The following is a 14,263-nucleotide window of genomic DNA, read 5'->3' on the forward strand; positions in this document are numbered from 1 at the left end:
GAATAGCTGACATGTGCCCGGAACAGCCGCGGATGGAATCACGATCCACCCACAGCTATTAATCCATTAAATGCAGATGTCAAACTCTGACAGCAGCATATAACAGGTGCTTGCAACAATTGCGGCGGAAATCCTCCCATCGGTGACCCCCATCACATGATTGTGGGTCACCGATGGGTTGGCATGACAACCAGAGGTCTCCTGAATACCTCTATGGTTGTCATAACCAGATTGCTATGAGTGCCGCCCGATGGTCTGCGCTCATATCAAGTGAGCATTTCTGCTACATACAGGCGATCTGATCAATGTCTGTATGTATAAAATATAAACACATGGGCCATGCACACAGTGAACAAGCCTGTAGGGCAATGTTCACCCCACCAAGAGACTGAAACACAGAATAAAACAGTATAACAAATGTATAAAAATACTTTACTGTGAAAAAGTAACAGTGAACAGCAAGTGCTAGTAAAAAGATGATAACAAAACAGGGTATTTGGTTGATACGTTTTTTTGCAAAAAACTTATACTAAGCTGCTCTACCAAACATCAAGGTATACCCATATCAGAGCAGCCCCTAACCAATGTATTTAAAACCTGACCATGTGTATAGTACCTATATGAGCAGGATTCAGTAAGGTAATGTCCGATGTAGACACGCTGTGGGAGACGGCCTATATGTACATGGCCCACAAGGGAGGCGTGGAGACCTCCTAAGTCTTGCAGAACCAAGAAACCAATTGAATATAAAATATAAACACATGGGCCATGCACACAGTGAACAAGCCTGTAGGGAAGTGTTCACACCACCAAGAGACAGAAACACATAAAAAAACAGTATAAGAAACATATAAAAATACTCTGCTGTGAAAAAGTAACAGTGAACAGCAATTGCTAGTAAAAAGATGATAACAAAACAGGGTATTTGGTTGATACGTTTTTTGCAAAAAATGTATACTAAGCCGCTCTACCAAACGTCAAGGTATACCCATATCAGAGCAGTCCCTAACCGATGTATTTAAAACCTGACCATGTGTATAGTACCTATATGAGCAGGATTCAGTAAGGTAATGTCCGATGTGGTTGTCATAGCCAGATTGCTATGAGCACCGCCCGATGGTCGGCGCTCATATCAAGTGAGCATTTCTGCTACATACAGGCGATCTGATCAATGTCTGTATGTAGCAGAGCCTATCAGACAAGTGCAGCGTCTAGTATCCCATGGAAGAGACTTTTGAAGCATGCAAAAAGTAAAAAAAAGTTTTAAAAAATATTCAAAAAAATAAAAAAAGTAAAAGTTCAAATTCCCCCCTTTCGCCCCATTCAAAATAAAACAATAAAAAAATCAAACTAACACATATTTGGTATCTCTGCATTCAGAATAGCCCGATCTATTTATATAAAAAAGAATTAACCTGATCGCTAAATGGCGTAACGAGAAAAAAATTCATAATGGCAGAATTACTTTTTTTTTTTTACATTCAATAACGATCAAAAGATCTTATGTACACCAAAATGGTATAAAAAAAACGTCAGCTCGGGACGCAACCCAAGAACACGAATAATGGAGACGCTACGGGTATCGGAAAATGGCGCTTTTTTTTAACAAACTTTGGAATTTTTTTTCACCACCTATATAAAAAAGAACCTAGACATGTTTGGCGTCTATGAACTCGTAAGGGATGGGGGCATTGCTCTAGATCACTGCGTTGAGAAACATGTGATGGTGTCTCCGCAGTGTTGGATGTTGATCTCCATGAGGTCACTCATCCTTATGTTCATAGCCTTTCACTAGGCATTGCTCCTACTAGCCAGTTTCCTACTCCACACTGATGAGGGGCAATACCCCGAAACAGCTGTCTGTGGATGGATACCATGTTTTGGCATAGGTGGTTTCCTTCATTGGAGACTGCCCTTCCCGTGGTTGTTCCTTCCCGGGGAAAGACCTGGCTAGTCATTGCTTGCGTTGAGAAACATGTGATGGTGTCTCCGCGGCTGTTGATTTACATGCTTTTGCATATTTCCCATAAGGGATGGGGGCATTGCTCTAGATCACTGCGTTGAGAAACATGTGATGGTGTCTCCGCAGTGTTGGATGTTGATCTCCATGAGGTCACTCATCCTTATGTTCATAGCCTTTCACTAGGCATTGCTCCTACTAGCCAGTTTCCTACTCCACACTGATGAGGGGCAATACCCCGAAACAGCTGTCTGTGGATGGATACCATGTTTTGGCATAGGTGGTTTCCTTCATTGGAGACTGCCCTTCCCGTGGTTGTTCCTTCCCGGGGAAAGACCTGGCTAGTCATTGCTTGCGTTGAGAAACATGTGATGGTGTCTCCGCGGCTGTTGATTTACATGCTTTTGCATATTTCCCATAAGGGATGGGGGCATTGCTCTAGATCACTGCGTTGAGAAACATGTGATGGTGTCTCCGCAGTGTTGGATGTTGATCTCCATGAGGTCACTCATCCTTATGTTCATAGCCTTTCACTAGGCATTGCTCCTACTAGCCAGTTTCCTACTCCACACTGATGAGGGGCAATACCCCGAAACAGCTGTCTGTGGATGGATACCATGTTTTGGCATAGGTGGTTTCCTTCATTGGAGACTGCCCTTCCCGTGGTTGTTCCTTCCCGGGGAAAGACCTGGCTAGTCATTGCTTGCGTTGAGAAACATGTGATGGTGTCTCCGCGGCTGTTGATTTACATGCTTTTGCATATTTCCCATAAGGGATGGGGGCATTGCTCTAGATCACTGCGTTGAGAAACATGTGATGGTGTCTCCGCAGTGTTGGATGTTGATCTCCATGAGGTCACTCATCCTTATGTTCATAGCCTTTCACTAGGCATTGCTCCTACTAGCCAGTTTCCTACTCCACACTGATGAGGGGCAATACCCCGAAACAGCTGTCTGTGGATGGATACCATGTTTTGGCATAGGTGGTTTCCTTCATTGGAGACTGCCCTTCCCGTGGTTGTTCCTTCCCGGGGAAAGACCTGGCTAGTCATTGCTTGCGTTGAGAAACATGTGATGGTGTCTCCGCGGCTGTTGATTTACATGCTTTTGCATATTTCCCATAAGGGATGGGGGCATTGCTCTAGATCACTGCGTTGAGAAACATGTGATGGTGTCTCCGCAGTGTTGGATGTTGATCTCCATGAGGTCACTCATCCTTATGTTCATAGCCTTTCACTAGGCATTGCTCCTACTAGCCAGTTTCCTACTCCACACTGATGAGGGGCAATACCCCGAAACAGCTGTCTGTGGATGGATACCATGTTTTGGCATAGGTGGTTTCCTTCATTGGAGACTGCCCTTCCCGTGGTTGTTCCTTCCCGGGGAAAGACCTGGCTAGTCATTGCTTGCGTTGAGAAACATGTGATGGTGTCTCCGCGGCTGTTGATTTACATGCTTTTGCATATTTCCCATAAGGGATGGGGGCATTGCTCTAGATCACTGCGTTGAGAAACATGTGATGGTGTCTCCGCAGTGTTGGATGTTGATCTCCATGAGGTCACTCATCCTTATGTTCATATGAACTCGTAATGACCTGGAGAATCACAATGGCAGGACAGTGTTAGCATTTAGTGAATATTGTGAAAAAAACAAATGTGGGATTGCACTTTTTTGCAATTTCACCGCACTTGGAATTTTCTTTCTCATTTACAAGTACACAACTTAGCCCATAAGGTCATTTAGGGTTACACTCCGTTGAACGAGGGCACCACTTCATCTACATTAGGGTGCCTCCGCGGACAGGCAGGGTTAATTGCGGTAATTAGAGTTGAGCGAAACAGGTCGGCCAGATTCATAAGTCGCCAACTTATGGCAAAGTCGGGTTTCGCCGACCGAAACGCGACCACAGCGTGAAGTCGGCCATGCGGTCGGCAAAACGAGCATCAAAGTCGGATTTCCCAGAATGCTTGCACGTGACTTTTTTCAGCCACTGAGCAAGGACGTACAGTGTGGGCAACGAGATGACATATGCAGCGTCCGGGGGGGAGAGAGAGTTTACTGTACTCCACTCTGCCGACTTTGCTTCCCCTTTGACTTGCATTGGGTTTCGTGCTTCAGTCGGATCATCGACTTTTCCTGATAGTCGGCCGATTTCGTTCGACTTGACTTTTGAGAAAGTCGGGTTTCATGAAACCCGACTCGACCCTAAAGAAGGCAAAGTCGCTCATCTCTAGCGGTAATATTTAGGCTCAGTTAGGCCCGGGGTAATTTGGCAGGAATATTTTGACAATCCCTTTTGAGCTCTCTCTGGTCTTTGGTTTTTTTTCAGTGTTTTTAATGTATACTTAATAAAGATATCTTTTTTTGCTATTTGGTTAGTAACAGGTTTCTATATAATCTATTAAGCAAAATTTTACTGTCTCAGCACAAAAATATTTCCAGAATCCATCATTTCCTCAACCCTCAATCTACTAAAATGCTTGTGCACGCCATCATCATCTCCCGCCTCGACTACTGCAACATCCTTTTCTATGGTCTCCCTGCTAACACCCTTGCACCTCTCCAGTCCATCCTTAACTCTGCTGCCCGACTAATTCATCTCTCTCCTCACTACTCCTCCTCTTCTCCCCTCTGCAAATCTCTTCACTGGCTTCCATTCCCTCAGCGTATCCAGTTCAAATTACTAATACTGACCTACAAGGCCATCTATAACCTGTCTTCTCCATATGTCTCTGAACTAATCTCCCAATACCTTCCCTCATGTAATCTACGGTCATCCCAAGACCTCCTCCACACTTATTCGCTCCTCACCCAACCGCCTCCAAGACTTCTCCCAAATAGCCCCCATCCTCTGGAACTCTTTGCCCCAACATGTCCGACTATCAACCACATTCAGATCCTTCAGACGGAACCGGAAAACCCACCTCTTCAAGAAAGCCTGCAGTCTGCAATGACGCCGCTACCTCCTCACCACTACTGGAGATATCACCTCAACCAACACCGGAACTGCTGCAACCCACCAACCTACTGTCTCCTTCCCCACCATCCTGTAGCATGTAAACCCGAAAAGGCAGGGTCCTCTCCCCTCTGTATCAGTCTGTCATTGTAAGTTTGTTTACTGTAAGTGATATCTGTAATTTGTATGTAACCCCTTCTTATGTACAGCACCATGGAATCAATGGTGCTATATAAATAATAATAACTCAAATATTATATTAAATTAGTCTTTCCTGTTGGCTACTAATAGCAATACCTAAACGTTTCATGTCCATTCAACCTATATATTGAAGGTATGCATCATTATTGCTGCTGAGAAATGCAATTTCACAAAATTAAGGGTCTTTATAAGAGACATTTATAGAATTGTTCCAAATTCATATTGGTTGATCAATACCAATACATTTATTTCGTGCAGTGACCCAGAGAGACATTTCATTCGGAGTTTAATGGCCTAAGATAATATCTGTACATTAATTTAAAGCACTTTCAAGGTACATTGACTAATTTTACAAAATTGGATGAAAATGTACATTTACTAAAACTCAAGAGACAACAAATAAAGCAGGTCTATTTAATTTAGATTATAGTTACATTTGCTGATTATAATGCATTTTTACTTTAATTCATTTTCATCAAATACAGTGGTAAATCCTTTAGTTAAGTCATATTTCTTACTTGTGCTATCTAGCTGTATTGTACTCCTCCTATAGATGCCCAAATAATGAAATGCAACAAATAATGAAACAAACTGATAAATATAGTTTAACCAAGATTTAAAAAGAACTGTCGGCTCTTCAAATATGCTTGGTTACATAAATATTTGTAACCCCAACATATAACAATTCTGAGGTAACTAATCTTTGAACTCTTTATTGTATAAGGGATTCAGTTCTCAATCTGTCACCACAGGTTTCTCAGGTCTACTCCCTCTAAGGTCTCATTCAGACTCACAGATAGAACACGTACCCATTATAACCTATGTGGCTGTTTACCTGTCTGCATTATTTTTGTGGATCATGTGTCTGCCAAAAAATCTTGAAGACATTCCCCTTTTTGAATCGAGCAATGGATAAAAATTACCCATAGATGTTTACGGGTCCATAAAAACCAAGGACAGAAGGACAGCACATTTTTGGCAGCAGTGTGCAATCATTATGCTGCTCGTGATTGCATTTATTGCACTGAACGGTAGAAGCTGTATAATAAAGAATTATAAATTGTTTCATGAAAGTCAGTGATAAAACAATAATGGTAAAAACTGACACTGACAAAAAAAACAGATCCAAAATAATGTTTTGGGGTTTTTTGGCTCATGTGAAAAATCATTAATGTCTGAATGAGACCTTAGGGCATGTACACATTGCTATTTTTTCAGGTGAAATCCTCTGCAGAAAATGCTCAAAAGAATGATCATATACAGTTCTATAGAAAAACAACTTTCTGTTCTTATTTTCAGTCTTTTGAACATCTTTTAACTACTTCAGATTTCCAAAGTCGCAAAGCTCTTAAAAAAAAAGTGCCTTCAAGAATGCGTTCCAGCTCGCACTGACAGGAAGACTCCTTAGCATCCATGGGATTTATCAGATGCACAATGCGCTAGTGACATAATCTGCAGCTGGTAATCAGGGATGAGCGAGTACTGAAGTATTCGGACTCGCTATACTCGTACCAAGTATACCGTAATACTCGGGTATTCGGTACGATTAGCGAGTCCAATGATAGTCAATGGAGAATGCGAGTCATTGTCTGCTGGACCCTACAAAGCGTTCTGGGGGCTGAGGAAAAGGCTAAAACATGTGTAAATGTTAAAAAAAATTTATGCTGTAAACAAGTGTTTCCCAAATTCCAGTCCTCACGGACCCCACGGGTCATGTTTTCAGGATTTCCAGTATTATTGCACAGATGGTGGAAGTAAAATCAAGGCTTCAGGAATTCTCTCACCTGTGCAGCTCTATGGAAATCCTGAAAACATGACCCCTGGGGTCCATGAGGACTGGAGTTTGGGAAAAACTGCTGTAAACAAATGTATATAACATGGGGGCACCTGGTCAGGGGCTGAACGAGTGGTTTTACACCACTGCTTCACTAGAATGTACAAACACTATTTGAAGTCCTGTGGTTTTTGCCAGCAGAGTGGGTCTCGTATGCCACTTACGCAGTGTCATTGATATATCAGAAGTGCCGTAAGAGCGAGTGTTGATGGAAGCGATCTTATGACAGCTAAGTGTGTAAGTGGTGTAAGAAGAGCAATCTGCCCTAGGGGCTGTGTGATGGTTAACGGAGGAAGAAGCCACCCATCATTATCATCATAAGGGATTCACAATTATAAAGCTTTTGACTACTGTCCTTGTTGTTCAATTGGCACTGCCTAATGTGTAGGCATAGACATAGTGTCTTCAAAACATTAGCCCTAGGGGCTGTATCATGATTGATGAAGGAAGCAAGGCAGGTCTGAAAGGCCAAACAATTATGATGAAGCAAGGACTAGTAACATAGAGGCTGCAGTGCCCAGTGTCCAGGTTTAGCCATAGTGTGTCCAAAAATTAGCCCAAGGGGCTGTATCATAGTTGATGAAGGAAGCAAGACAGGTCTGAAGAGCCAAACAATTTTGACAAAGCTAGAACTACTAGCATAGAGGTTGCAGTGCGAAGTGTCCAGGTATAGCCATAGTGTCTCCAAAAATTAGCCCAAGGGGCTGTATCATAGTTGATGAAGAAGCAAGACAGGTCTGAAGAGCCAAACAATTATGATGAAGCTAGGACTTCTAGCATAGAGGTTGCAGTGCGCAGTGTCCAGGTATAGTCATAGTGTGTCCAAAAATTAGCCCAAGGGGCTGTATCATAGTTGATGAAGGAAGCAAGACAGGTCTGAAGAGCCAAACAATTATGACAAAGCTAGGACTACTAGCATAGAGGTTGCAGTGCGAAGTGTCCAGGTATAGCCATAGTGTCTCCAAAAATTAGCCCAAGGGGCTGTATCATAGTTGATGAAGAAGCAAGACAGGTCTGTAGGGCCAAACAATTATAATGAAGCTAAGACTGCTAGAATAGAGGTTGCAGTGCCCAGTGTCCAGGCATAGCCATAGTGTCTCCAAAAATTAGCCCAAGGGGCATGATACCATGGTTGATAAAGAAGGAGGGTCTCACTCTCATCACAAATGCCTCCGATGGGAAACATTAATTAATGTACAAAAAAAGAAAAGAGAAGCCAGCGTTGCCAAGGTCAGAACGCATAACATAAAGTGCATTTGCACATAACATCTAACTGTATTCAAAATGAGATATTTAGCAAAAAAATTGATCAATTCAATTGAGCCACCCTGCCGCGCCAAGGCAATCTCATGTGGGGGGTCCTACTCTACGTTTTTAATAAACACTGTGCCATTACGGCCTCCTAGATACATTAAAAGCAAGACCACTTTAAATGCAATCCGTACCTGAGCATTTCTGGATCGCTCCCATGATGCCAGAAAAGGCAAGTGCGGATGAAAGCCAACCAGGTCTGAATGCAGACGTGTCAGGTTTAGCCTCCACACATTGCCTGACCAGCAAGCATAGATGAAGGGCAATGCAGGTTCAGATACAGGTGCACAATTAAATAAAGCTTGGGGCAGGGTGGGGCTGCTGTGTATGTGTGCACAGCAGCCTAGATCCATCACAGTGAACACAGAAAAAATGGCGAACATAACCCAGCTCGCACGGCAACAGTGGTGGTCAGCCACATACCAAATGTACAAAAAAAGAAAAGAGAAGCCAGCGTTGCCAAGGTCAGAACTGTTGAAGACATCTTGTCTGTGAAGACATCTTCACAGACTCTGTGCCTTGTTGGGCACCAATGACAACCCCACGTCCACGTCCCTGTCCCTTCACAACAGCCTTTTTAAGAATTTTGGATTTTTATGCCATAGTTGCAGATGTTCAGATGCTGATATTGGGGAACAAGGAGCAGTTAGTGCTTTGTGGAAGGTAGCACTACAGCCTAGTACTGCTTTATGTTTTACAAACAGCACCGCAGCAGCACAAAAATATTGCCCTGATGGTTAAGGTGAGATTACGCACCCCAGTCTCCACAAAAGACAGCGGTGCTGCCACTAAACAATTGCCCTGAGGTTTAATGCGAGATTATGCACCCCAGTCACCATACAAGACAGCGGTGCTGCTACTAAAAATTGCACTGAGGTTTATGGCGAGATTGCGCACCCCAGTCACTACACAAGACAGCACTGCTGGTTGCGTGTCAGTTGTGCAGTACCGTGCGTGCATCCTATTCGCTGTGAACACAGCAGCACCGCAACAGCACAAAAAAACTGCCCTGCAGGGGTAAATGAGACCCCCAAAATAGCTGGGAAAACTGTCACTACTCAGTCCCTGATCTTATACTTTCAGCTCTGAAAAGAGCTTTTGGGTTTTACAGAGGATTTCTGGATGATTTGCACAAAAAATACAACTCTCCCTAGCAGCTGCTCACACTCTCCCTACACTAGCTGTGTTCTGCATGCAATGTGCAGAAAATTGCGTTGACAGGGCTTAGATAGAGCCAGGCTATGATGACTCATAGGCTATAGTAAGTGAAAAAAACGTTGGCACAACTCAAGTATAGGTGGTGCACAAGTAGGGGCCCAATCCGTAATCACTGATATATAAACTTGGCACACACACGTCTGTTGTGGACACGAGAAGTGGTATTTTAATAAGGTATAGTACATACAGTTAATGATGTTTCGGTCTTATGACCTTCATCAAAGTACTGAAAGTAAATAGATATCGATTGTTTACCAAAAAATAAAGTATATAGGTAATTTGCAAGCCTTACCACAAAAATATGCAATGGAATGCTCATAGCCACTCTCCTGAGGGTATAAAAAAGGACCACATTGTTACATGCAGTGCCCCTGGAATTGTGAAAAATGCCGCAAAGGAATGAAGCGGTGTCTTACCGATCCTTAGGTGCACAGTGCGTGTCTGAGCAGTGAACGCGGCGTCCGCCGTTTGTTCTATGTGCTGGCTGAAGCATGGTCCGTAGTTTCTTATATAGAGAGAGGCAGGGCGGCAGGTGAGGTCGGGCGTGCGTGTCACCGCCGCCATCTTGCGTTCCACCAGCCCTAGAGTGTTATGGGAACGGGGCGGTGCAATGAGCGTCATGTGTGTGAGTCGGATGACACCCTAGTGGGCGTGTCTATACCTGCCTCTGTGCCGTCCTATTTAGTGATGGGAGAGGGGAGGAGATCCTCTAAGAGGCAGAGCCACAGTGTCATGCATAATATCGGCTAGTGCTCAAGTGAAGGCAGCGGCATTCAGGGTTACGGATTCTGAAATAGAGAATATATGCATAAGTATCATATACATACATGAGGGCATATTGCCTAGAGAAGGAAAGAGGGGTATGTTAGTACATCATAAAAGATTGGATGTCATAATCTCTGTTTAACCCCTTGGGTGTCATAGTATTCAGTTCGTGGATCCAATACGCCTCTCTCTTTTTGAGGAGGTAAACACGATTGCCCCCTCTACGGGGAGGGTGGACCTGTTCGATTATTTGGAATTTTAATTGAGCAATGGTGTGTCCTGCACTAACAAAATGGAAAGGGATTGGCAGCAGCAAGTTTTTGCATCTTATAGTAGATTTATGTTTCGAAATGCGATCACGTATTGGTTGCGTAGTCTCCCCTACGTAAAGTAATCCGCATGGGCATTTGATTAAATATACTACAAAGGATGTATTGCAAGTAAAGTAATCCTTAATGGTATATTTCTTTCCCGTATAGGGGTGACTGAAAGAACTGCCATTTTGGACATTATTGCATTGCACACACTGTAGACAGGGGAATGTCCCAAATTTGGGGGTTGAAAGAAAACGTTGAGATGTAGAGGGCCGAGAAGGGCCGATATCTGCTTTCACCAAGAGATCCCTGATATTCCGTGGTCGTCTAAAGCAAGGGAGGAATGGTACTGTAAATTCTTCAATGTGTGGGTGCGCTGTCTGTAAAATCTGCCAGTGTCGGCGTATGGTAGTGTGTAATCTATAAGCCAATGGGTGGTAGTTATGGACAAAAGGGATTCGCTAACTTACTTTAGGTATGGAGGGGACAGTTGCTCTAGGTACCTTCAATGTATGGGGGGGATAGCCCCTTTCCTTAAATTTCTTGCGCATCTCTTCCATACGTATATCCCTAGTTCCAATGTCTGAGACTATTCTTTCTACTCTCTTCATTTGGGATTTTGGAATAGAATCCTTCATCCTTGTGGGATGAAAGCTCTCATAGTGCAATAGGCTGTTACGGTCCGTAGGTTTTGTATAGATGTCAGTCCTCAAATGTCCCTCATCATCCTTGATAACGAGGGTGTCAAGGAAATTGATCTGTTTAGTGTCATGTGTCATTGTAAAATCCAAACCTGGCCAGGAGGATCTCAGGAAGGAGAAAAACTTATCCAGAGTGTCTAAGGGGCCCCCCCAGATGCAGAAAACATCATCAATATACCTCTTCCACAGTAAGACGTGTGTGCGGAAGAGGTCATTGTGATAAATGAGGCTCTCCTCAAAATCCGATACATAACAATTTGCGTATGGGCATGCGGCATTTGAGCCCATAGCGGTCCCTTTTATTTGCAAATAGTATTTATCCTCAAATAGAAAAAATTTTTTGGTTAGGATAATAGAAAATAGGTCGCAACAGAGGTTAGCCTGTTCTGGATCAAAGTTAGATTGTTGTAGTAGTTTCCGTATCGAGTTTATCCCCTCCTGATGTGGTATAGATGTGTATAAATCCTTGATATCAAAAGTTACTAGGATAGCGCCAGGGGGGATACTCCCAAGGTTATGTAGGACAACTAGAAATGCCCCAGTATCAAGTAGGAAAGATGGCGTACATTTAATAATAGGTGTCAATATTTTCTCCAAATACTTGGAGATGGGCGAGAAGATCGACTCAGTGGAGGCTACAATGGGTCTGCCGGGAGGATTCTCTAGGTTTTTGTGTATTTTCGGTAATATATAGAATACTGGTGTTATAGGGGATTTTTTGGTTAAGTAGTCAAATGTTCTGGAGTCAATAATTCTACGATGCAAATATTTCATTAATGTCTCTTGAATTGCTAGTGCGACTTCCTGAGTTGGATCACCCAGGAGTGGTTGATAGGTGGATGTGTTACTGAGCTGGCGATAAACCTCATTCAGATATGCTGTTTTATCCAGGATCACAACTGCTCCCCCCTTGTCTGCTGGTTTAATAATGATTTCCTTATCATTTTGAAGGTTATGGAGTGCCTGTTGATCAAGAGGGGTTAAGTTGGAAGGAAAATGCATCTTGCCTCTACTTATGTCATCTCTTAATGTTTGGAAAGTGTTATTTTCAAATGAAATAAAGGTCTCCAAAGCATGAGACCCCAAAGGTGGTCTGAAACTACTTTTGTTTCTAAGGCCTAGACTATCAGAGGAGATCCCTGAGGTAGATGTTACGGTGCTCTTAGTATTGGTGTTGTCAGAGAAATATAGTTTCAATCTTAAGGCTCTATAGAATCTCTGTAAATCCATATCCAAACCAAAAGTGTCAAATTTATAACTAGGGCAAAAAGAGAGGCCTTTTTGTAAGACTTGGTATTCGGCTATGCTCAGACTTTTGGAAGAAATGTTTACTACAATGGGGTTATTACCTGTGAACGAGTCACACGCTGAGAGTCCATATTTCTGCGAGCGTCTCTTTCCCCGGCGGGTCCTCTTCTTCTTGATGATCTGCGCCTCTGTCCTAAAAAACGATTGCCTGGAGGTTGCCTTTCGTAGTCTGACCCGGATGTCGAGATGTCTGTGGAAGATCTGTAACTTGGTCGCGTAGAGAAATTGCCTGAGTTGCGGGTTTCTCGCCATTTGTAGACCCTATTCTGCTCGTAGTCTTCAGTATCCCTTGCGAATTTATTCCTTTTCCTGGTTTCTGTATCCCGTCGGTGTTGGTTAATCGCTTCGTTGATCCTGGTCTTTAGATTGTTGAATTCCTCAGTCGAGGTGGAAGCTGCCAATTGATTTTCGATGTTAGATATCTCCTCTTTACACTTAGTGATTCCCCGGTGTAGATGCTCTAACGTGAGGGTTATAAGGTCAAGGGAACATTTGTTAATAATTTGTTCAAAACGTGAGCAAAAGTCATGTGAGTCACTAAAGAGAGTTGGACGTAAGTGTACTCGTAAATCCCTGGGAATTGTCTGGACTTTTAAATATTCCGTTAGAGTGACGCAGTGTAGTTCATAATTAGTACAGCGTCTGAGTTCCTTTTCTAGATCCCGTCCCCTAGTCTCCTTAGGAGGGACTCTGAGGAAATCACTCGGTAGCGTAGATTGTGCTATGATGTTGGATGTTTCTTCAGCATTATATGAGAAAGTGAGTGATGACATTGCCCAGATAGAGTGTGCACAGTTCTAAGGGTTTATCTTAGTAAGTGAAAAAAACGTTGGCACAACTCAAGTATAGGTGGTGCACAAGTAGGGGCCCAATCCGTAATCACTGATATATAAACTTGGCACACACACGTCTGTTGTGGACACGAGAAGTGGTATTTTAATAAGGTATAGTACATACAGTTAATGACGTTTCGGTCTTATGACCTTCATCAAAGTACTGAAAGTAAATAGATATCGATTGTTTACCAAAAAATAAAGTATATACAACAGAATACTGGGTACATGAACAGATATAGTAATGTATGCCGTAAAACATCATACAACAAGATAGCACGCGGGCAGTGAAAAAACATATAATGCTGAGGATTACAATGAAAAGAGCAGGTAATAAGAAAAATGCACATACCCCTGTATTGTACTGAACGCCTTGAGTGTGTGAGCAAAAGCCTGTGAGGACAGATCAGTGAGGCTGTGGTAAATATCATCACTAGTGCCAGAATATGTGAAAAGGTAATTTGCAAGCCTTACCACAAAAATATGCAATGGAATGCTTATAGCCACTCTCCTGAGGGTATAAAAAAGGACCACATTGTTACATGCAGTGCCCCTGGAATTGTGAAAAATGCCGCAAAGGAATGAAGCGGTGTCTTACCGATCCTTAGGTGCACAGTGCGTGTCTGAGCTGTGAACACTGCGTCCGCCGTTTGTACTATGTGCTGGCTGAAGCATGGTCCGTAGTTTCTTATATAGAAAGAGGCAGGGCGGCAGGTGAGGTCGGGCGTGCGTGTCACCGCCGCCATCTTGCGTTCCACCAGCCCTAGAGTGTTATGGGAACGGGGCGGTGCAATGAGCGTCATGTGTGTGAGTCGGATGACACCCTAGTGGGCGTGTCTATACCTGCCTCTGTGCCGTCCTAT

Source organism: Dendrobates tinctorius, unplaced genomic scaffold (assembly GCF_039654945.1).
Source record: "Dendrobates tinctorius isolate UK_male_01 unplaced genomic scaffold, ASM3965494v1 ptg000011l, whole genome shotgun sequence".
NCBI lineage: Eukaryota > Metazoa > Chordata > Amphibia > Anura > Dendrobatidae > Dendrobates > Dendrobates tinctorius.